Source organism: Coptis chinensis, chromosome 6 (genome assembly GCF_015680905.1).
Source record: "Coptis chinensis isolate HL-2020 chromosome 6, ASM1568090v1, whole genome shotgun sequence".
Classification (NCBI taxonomy): domain Eukaryota; kingdom Viridiplantae; phylum Streptophyta; class Magnoliopsida; order Ranunculales; family Ranunculaceae; genus Coptis; species Coptis chinensis.
In genome coordinates, this window is record NC_141461.1 from 24689766 (window position 1) to 24699085 (window position 9320).

Consider the following 9320-nt stretch of genomic DNA (forward strand, 5'->3'; position numbering starts at 1 on the left):
TTTAACTAGATATATGTACAATGGCAAGCTCAAGTTTACCATCCAGCAGGATGTGAAGGTCTGACGTCCTCTTTAAGGAAATGCATTTCCTTAGCATCGCGCCAAAAGATAATAGTCTGCCAAATTTCTGCCCATTCTTCATCTCCAGATTTCCTCAAATGTTTCTTCATATTTTCATCCTTCGGGTAACAACGAACATGCCTCGTGTCGCCCGGGGACGCTTCCATTGCCGAAACCTCAATGAACGAATGATTCTGTTTGCCGGGCACATAGAATCTACCTTGACCCAGTCATGAAAAGTAGTTGCAAACTCTGGGAAGTGCGTCTTCATGATTCGGCAAGCGGTGCCGATAAAAGTATATACTGATTAATAAGCACCCAAAAGTGTATTATGAAACCCCGTTGAGACATAAATTTGGTTAACTATGTGTTTAATAATCATGAAATAAATATGTTTTCATACTTTTGCAGGTATTCGCAGTAAACATGGAAATATGGTTTAAATCTGCAATAAAGCCGCGAGAACGACATGTATATGAATTCTTCCAAATCCGCCATTGAAGCATCAAATTTCAAAGCTCCTACCTCTTCAACCCGGGACTCGAGAATCGACAAGTGAGCTGCTTTCGGACAATCGTATGATGAACTCTACGATAGGGGAAGTTGTAAAATTGCCCAAAGACCGGACCGCCACTCGGACTGCATTATAGGACCCACTATATGGGCTCACAAGATTGGATGAGTCATCAATCATGGAGCATGTCAAGACAAAAATGACAAATTATTGGTGCAAAGTTGACACCTTGCATGTAATTAATTAGATTAGGTGTTAATAGTGAAAAAAAAAGCAAGGTGTCACTTTGTTTTAATGTGGTGGATAAAAATGAAGTAAATGTGGTTTGATGTTTCATATGGGAGGAAATGAGATGTCTCTCAAATAAAGAAGAAAACAAAACTAGGGGGGGGGGGGGGACACTCCATTTACTCCCTTGACTTCTTTTCCTTATCTTGTATTATTTTAGTTCCTTAGTCATTCTTATTTTTTAGTTTTTAGTTTTAGAAAAAAAAATCTTGTAATAGTTTTAATGGAGGAAACCTTGGTTTTCTTCTAGAAAATAAATAAAAAACAAGTGAGTTTAGTTTGTTTTTCTTCTTCCTCTTTCTCTCTCTCTTTTGTTCTTCTAGTTTGTAATCCTTTATCCCAAGGATCATGAGCTAACTTCCCTTTTGGGGAGTTAATCCAACTCATGTGAGGGAAAATAATTGTTGTTGGTTTGGTAGGTTGTTAGGAAGAACAACTAGACCTACATCCTATCCCAAAATGATAGTTGGTGTAGTGTCTAGTTAGGAATCAAGGAATGAGCTTAGAGATAAGTCATTGCTTGATTCCAATTGCTAACATGTATGAGTTTAGAAATGAGCCATACATGTTAGGGATCAAGTTTTCTTCCATTAGGGCTTGTCTATGAGTCTAGGAAGAATCAAATGAACCTTTTCAAATCAACAACTAAATGTTATTTTCACATGAGGAGGATTAGCTCTCCACCTTTTCTTTAGTAAATTGTATTTTGTCTTAGTTGCATATTTCGAATCTTAATGTTTTTCTTTAATATTTGTGTAGGAAAGAAACCTAGTATTAATATAACTTACTCACTAGTTCCCTAAGAGTAACAACCAAGTTGTAGTTGTCCTAACCTTTAGGTTGGTTCGATCCTTACTTCAACTTTACGAACGCGAAGATCGTGAGTAAGGAACTTTGAGTTCGCTTTTGCATCAAATTAGAGAGTCAAATCTCTAACGTAATAAAAAAAAAGCTAATATCAAAATGGCACCGCTGCTGTTCTAAAGGCATAGGACTTGTTCTACAGATTGGAAGTTGCATCAAGGGGGAACCCCCACTCTTTTCCTTTCTTCCCTTTCGTTTTTTTTTTTACGTTTTTTTTAAAAAAAAAATTTCACTCGTAAACAACCTGTTCGCTCACGGATTTTTTGCTCTACTTCCAGGTACAAAAAGTTAGCACTGGGAGCGTAAACTACATCCACATATAAGGTTGCTCTGAAAATTTGAGTTTACTATGGGATAATCATCCGCGTGCGCGTGTCTGGACTCGCGTCCGCTAGTGTAACCCGCGTCCGCGGGTGCATTTGTTCTGTTGGTACTAATAATTTACCTCTAGCATACCCTGATCTACCTTGATCCATATCCAGGCCTAAATCTCTGGACCTGTACCTGAAATTTCGAATATCTATTGGGATTAATCACGTCGACGATTGAAACGTCTGTTTCACTCTTTGGCGGACTAGCGGGAAGCTATAGGTTCCAACGTTTTACTGTTTTTTTATTTTTATTTTGCATGAATGCCATGTACGTAGTTATTATAAATTAGTTTATGGATTGTTATTTACGTCTTAGGCTAGAAATATGCATGAATCATATTAATACGCCCGTAAATATTTATATGCGATTAAGTGGGTATGAATTGCATATTAATGTATATGTACATACCAATGGTACTGTTTTGCATGGGTATCTATATTTATATGTATAAGTGTCTATTATTGCATGTTTAGTATTTCTCTCGATATCGCATTACCCGTATTGTCTAATAAGTCGATTTTGTCAAGAAAGATGAGAATATTCCAACGATGGTTAAAATCTGAGTTGGGTAAGTTGTTTCTAAACCCTACGGGGTAAAGCTGCTCTCTATATGACACTCGCAATCTCAATGAGTATTGTCGAAATCGAATTATTATGCAATACAAGAGTCGTATTTTAGTTTATGTATAATACTTTGCATGTTTAGTTTTGTCGTATTTATCTGCGTATGTACACTATATTCGCATTTTAATGTATTTAGATACGTATGAGTGATTCAAATTTGCCTGTTACTATTGATATACGTTTACATAATATCGATTTACAAATTAGCGTACATATACGTATTACTGATGTATATTTGCCTGTACGTATGGAAGTATTTATCGATGACACAAACTTGCCTATTCGTATAGCTATACGTATGAGTAGAGTATCTTCACATGCTACTGCACCTAGTATTGTATGAGTAGATCGTATTTGCATGTTTGTATTTTAACCCTTGCATAAAATAATAATAATAATAATAATAATAATAATAATAAATTAATTAAAAAAAAATTAAAATTAATACCGCCTTTGCATAAATTTTAATTCCATAAATCTTAATCATATTCCAACGGTGTCTAGGAAACTTGAAAGATTGAGGTTACTTAATTAGAACTGTGCTCACACAGAAAGCCTCCCTCATATCTATCTTGTGACCTGGCCGTTGGTTTATGCTCACGTATTCCTAGCTTCACTGCTATGTTAGCAGCAGTCTAGGCCAATGTTTTTCAACTCTAATGTTTAAGATAATAATAAAATTCGAGTCCTACTAAATTCCTTCTGTAAGTTAGATCTAATTTTATGCTTGCATGAGATTAAGGTCTGGTTCCACTAAAGAAATTGAACATACCTATCGTCGAAAAAAATACGATAAGCAATTGCGTAAGTTCTCACCTAAAAATTGTTCTTCTTCTGTTAATTACCTTCATCACGATCCTTCGTCGCCATCAACTTCTGTCATTATGGCCGACGATCCTCCACTGCCAGAGAAGCCCCTCTCGGACTTCTATAATGCATTCATGGGAAGGACCTTCTTCCCTGCATCAAACTTGAGGACATTGTAGGTGATTTTCAGATCCCACCAAACGTTTTCAGTTTGTTACCTATATATCATGGTTTGGAGCATGAAAAACCTTACAATCATCTTCGTAGGCTTCAACAAGTGGCAACAACATTTCACCATCCAACAGTCTCTAAGGAGCAACTCTTACTTCGACTGTTTCCATTCAGTTTAGCGGAAAAAGCGTCAATTTGGCTAGCAGGACAACAGCCACAGTCCATAGACACACGGAATAAACTAGTTCAAGCTTTTATGCTTCAGTTTTACACTCAGAAAAAAACAACTAAAATGCTTCAGAAAATTCAATTCTTTCGTCAAAATTCTCATGAATCCTTTACAAAAGCATGGAGTCGTTTTACTGATCTTCTGTTAGAATGTCCTCATCACCAATTGGACAAAGTTGTCCTTGTTCGTTCATTCTTTAATGGTCTTTCTGATCATCAAAAAGAAACTCTTGATATAATGAACGGCGGTTGCTTCATGGATAAAGGAGCTACTGAAGCTTATACTTTTCTTGAAAAACAAGCGAAAAAAGGTACACACTAGGGTAACACTGAGTCGTCTAGGTCATCAAAGGACAATGTTACAAAGGCCACATCTATTTTTGAGGTAAAACCCGATCCCGAATTAAAAAATTTGATAGAATCCCTAACTAAAAAAGTAGATGCCCTTGCAGTTCAAGTAAACGATCAACTACCAAAACCGGTCATGAACGCGTTGACCGCCCCCATGTGTCCTTTGTCTTAGTCCCGACCATCCCGATGCATATTGTCCCTTGTTATATGCTTCCCCTACTCAACAATCGGAGGAGGCATGTGCATTCAACATTCCCGATGCACCGTGGAGACAACATCCGATTTAAACGCCAGCCAAAATAACCAACAAATGGGGGCTCCTCGGGTTTAAGCTAATCCACCTATTCGACCTACCAACAATTTTATTCCATACCGCCAAGGAAATAATCAACAATACCAACAAGGTCAATTTCAAAATAATACCAATGCTAACTATCAAACCAACCGCAGCCTTGTTTCCGAATAATCCAGATCCCAACTATAATCAACAACTTCTCAAAGAATAATCGTGGAACTACTACCATTGTACAAACCTCGCGCAAGAACCCATTTTGGATAGGACAAACGAGACTTTCTTAGCTTACATGAACCAACAGTCTCAAATTTTAACGTCTATCCAACAATCACTTCAACAATTGGCGCAAGAAAAGAGTCAGAATGGCGTGTTTCCTAGACAAGCAGTTCCAAACCCTAAACCAGCAAACACAGCCTTTGAACTTACTAATGCACCTGGTACAAGCACCTCCAATCAAGGTGAGGTGCATGCAATCACTACTCTACGATCTGGAAAAATGGTAGACAATCAAATACGTATGCCAGATGATAAACCAAAGGAATCCGAAGGTTCCAATGAACCAATTTCTAATAATGAACCTATGGACGATTCACCAGATCAAACAAAGTCAACATCTCAGAATTTAGGAAATAAGCAAGAAGACCCCTTTTCCAAATTCTGTCCTAAGGCACCGCTTTAAACGCGCGCTTTGGCAAATAAAACCCGATGAGAATTTTGCTGAAATTCGAGAGACTTTTAAAAATTTGACGATCAACTTGCCTTTTCTCGATGCCTTAAAACTATTACCAAAACATGCAAAATTTCTGAAGGATATGTGCACCACAAAAAGGAGAACTAATGTTCCTCAACAAGCGTTCCTCACCGAAAAGTTTCCATCCATCACAGAACATAATGGTATAGTCAAATACAAGGACCATGGTAGACCAACGGTTCCATGTACCTTAGGTGACAAATATATGGCTACTGCGCTTCTAGACCTAGGAGCTAGTGTGAACTTACTTCCATATTACTTATTTAAACAACTAGGTCTTCATGAGCTCAAACCTACCACCATGACTCTACAGTTAGCCGATCGTTCCATAAAGTATCCAAAAGAAATTGTGGAAAACGTCCTCGTAAAAGTCCAAGACTTCTTCTATCCTGTAGACTTTGTTATTTTGGATACAGAAGTTGCATGTGATTCCATTCCTATTATCTTAGGACGTCCGTTCCTAGCAACTGCTAATGCTCTTATTAAATGTAGGGATGGTTCAATGACCATGTCCTTCGGAAATCTATCGGTAGAGGTAAATGTGTTCAAATTGATGAAACAAATTCCAGAGCCTGACATTGATGGTGAGGTGAACAGGGTTGACAGCATTCCGCAAGAGTATTTAACAAACTCGTTTCCAGAGGATGAAGTGTACCAATTTCTTTCCTTTAGCGAATCCGAGTTTGAGGACGATGATTATACACAAGAAGTAAATGAGTTATTAGAGTCAATGCCATTATTTGACCCTACGATTGTGATGTCCAGTAACTTGGATGAACATCAATCTGTTTACTGCATGGATGATGACTTTCCTCAAGAATCTTTAATGCCCACTCCGCCCACCCCTGATTTAAAACCTCTTCCTTCGGAATAAAAATACGTACAGCTTGATCCAAATGGTCGTCACCCAGTTATCATTTCTTCACAATTAACTGACGATCAGGAAGCTCGTTTAATTAATGTCATTCAACAACATCGTTCTGCTATTGGATGGTCCCTCGCTGACATTAAAGGCATTGCACCTACTGTGTGCACCCATCGTATACACCTTGAAGAAAATGCTAAGACGTCGCGTGAACCGCAGCGTCGACTAAACCCTACCATGAAAGATGTAGTGCGTAATGACGAAGTTTTAAAATTACTCGATCGCGGTATTATTTACCCTATCTCTGATAGTGTTTGGGTGAGTCCAATGCACATTGTTCCCAAGAAATCTGGCATTACAGTTGTGAAAAATGATAAAGATGAATGCATTTCCGCTCGTATTCCAGTGAAATGGCGAATATGCATTGACTATCGCGAAACTTAATGCCGCCACTTTCGTAGGGATCACTTTCTACTCCCATTCATCGATCGGATGCTCGAACGTTTAGCCCGTCATGCATATTACTTGTTTTTTGATGATGGTTATTCAGGTTATTTTCAGATAGTCATAGACCTGCGATCAAGACAAGACCACGCTCACTGTCCCATTGGTACATTTGCATATAAACGAATGCCTTTCGGCCTTTGCAATGCACTGGTACTTTCCAACGCGCATGCTTCACATTTTTAGTGATATGGTTGAACGCGTTTTATGGAAGTGTTCATGGGCGACTTCTCCATATATGGAGATTCTTTTCGATAGTTGTCTATCAAATCTTGAAAAAGTCTTTACACGTGAAGAGAAAAACCTTGTTCTTAATTGGGAAAAATGTCATTTCATGGTTACAAAAGGAATAGTTTTAGGACATATCGTTTCAAAGGATGGAATCGAAGTCGACAAAGCTAAGATAGAAAAAATTGCTTCACTTCCTATACCAAAATCAGTTCGAGACATTCGCGCATTTTAGGACACGCAGTTTCTATAGGAGATTTATTCAAGATTTCTCAAAGGTTGCTTTCGACCTTTAACCAATCTCCCCGCTTAAAGATGCCGCTTTTTATTTCGGTTTCAATTGCAAACAAGCCTTTGAAATTTTAAAACCGCATTAACTACCGCTCCCATAATTCAACCACCGATTGGTCTAAACCTTTTAATTAATGTGTGACGCGAAATAATATGCTATTGAGTCATCTTAGGGCAACGCCGAAGATAAGCCGTTGTCATTTACTATGCAAGTAAAACCCTTCATGAAGCTCAACGTAACTATACCACCACTGAGAAAGAGTTTCTCGCCATTGTATATGCTTTGGATAAGTTTCGTCCTTACCTAGTGGGTTCTCCAACTATTGTCTACATCGACCATGCGGCGCCGTTATATATTAGCGAAAAAGATGCAAAACAAAGGTTGATCCGATGGATTCTCCTTTTGCAAGAGTTTACTCTAGAAATTAGAGATAAAAAAGGTTGCGAAAATGTGGTTGCAGACCATTTATGACGACTTGTCAGTGATGTTGATACTAATACCGAACCTATCTGTGATTCCTTTCCAGATGAACACTTGTACTATATTTTTTCGTCCCCTTGGTACGGTGACATAGTAAATTACTTAGTTACCGAAGAAGTCCCTTCATCTTGGTCTCGTTGACCGGAAAAAGTTCTTCTCCACTGTGAAATTTTATTTCTGGGATGATCCCTACCTCTTCAAGTATTGTTCCGACCAACTAATCCGTCGTTGCATCCCTGATTGGGAACACAATGATGTGTTATCCTTCTGTCATGAACAATCTTGTGGTGGTCATTTTAGTGGTAAGAAAACTGCGGCCAAGGTCCTACAATATGAATTCTATTGGCCAACTCTGTTTAGAGATGCACATGAGCATTGCAAAGCATGCAATCGCTGCCAACAGCTAGGACGCATTACTCAACGAAATATGATGCCCTTAAATCCCATTTTAATTGTGGAAATCTTTGATGTATGGGGCATCGACTTCATGGGTCCATTTCCAAATTTACATGGCTTCCTATACATTCTAGTAGCAGTTGACTATGTATCAAAATGGATTGAGGCATTGGCATGTCGTGCTAACGATCATAAAACAGTCGTTTTGTTCGTAAAAGAAAATATTTTCTCTCGATTTGGTGTTCCAAAAGCTATAATTAGTGATGGGGGAAATCATTTCTGGAATAAAATTTTTGAATCATTAGTAAAGAAATATGGAGTCACGCACAAAGTGGCAACTCCGTATTATCCTCAAACCAGTGGTCAAGTAGAAGTCTCTAATAGAGAGATCAAATCCATTTTGGAAAAAATTGTCAATCCATCTAGAAAAGATTGGTCTCTACGATTATCTGATGCCTTGTGGGCATACAGAACAGCTTTTAAGACACCTATAGGGATGTCTCCTTATCGCCTCGTTTTTGGAAAATCTTGTCATCTACCGGTTGAACTTGAGCACCGTGCTCTATGGGCCATCAAAAGCCTCAATTATAATACTAATGCAGCAGGCGCGAAGAGAAAATTGCAGTTAAATGAGCTTGAGGAAATTCGAAGTGATGCCTATGATCTCTCAAAATCCTATAAAGCCAACATGAAAAGAGTGCATGACAAACACATATTGAGAAAAGAATTCAAAGTGGGTAAAAAAGTTTTGTTGTACAAATCAAGATTACACATTTTTCCAGGAAAATTAAAGACTCGATGGTCTGGTCCTTTCACCGTCTCTGCTGTCACCCCTTATGGGGCTATTTCTTTGAAAAACGTAAATGATGACAGCGAATTTCAAGTAAATGGCCAACGCCTTAAACATTATCATGAGTTGCGCTCTCCAGATGTCGAAGAGACTCTTCTTAATGATCCAGTTTACATAGACTAATAGATTCGATGGTGTACTTCTTTCCATGTGTTTAAACAGAGAAAGTACGCCATTTGGGTAGCCGGGACCTCTTCTATTTTCTTTTCTAAACATCCCTAGAGTGTGTGGTTGCAAGCGCCGGAACCATAGTCCACAAAAACTCTACTTCAGAACTGAGTATAAATGTCTTCTGATAATCGAGCGAACGTGCCTCCTGGAAAACAATGGGTACCAAAAATTTCAACTCCTTCTATCTCCTCCCTTTTCTATTCTCTTCC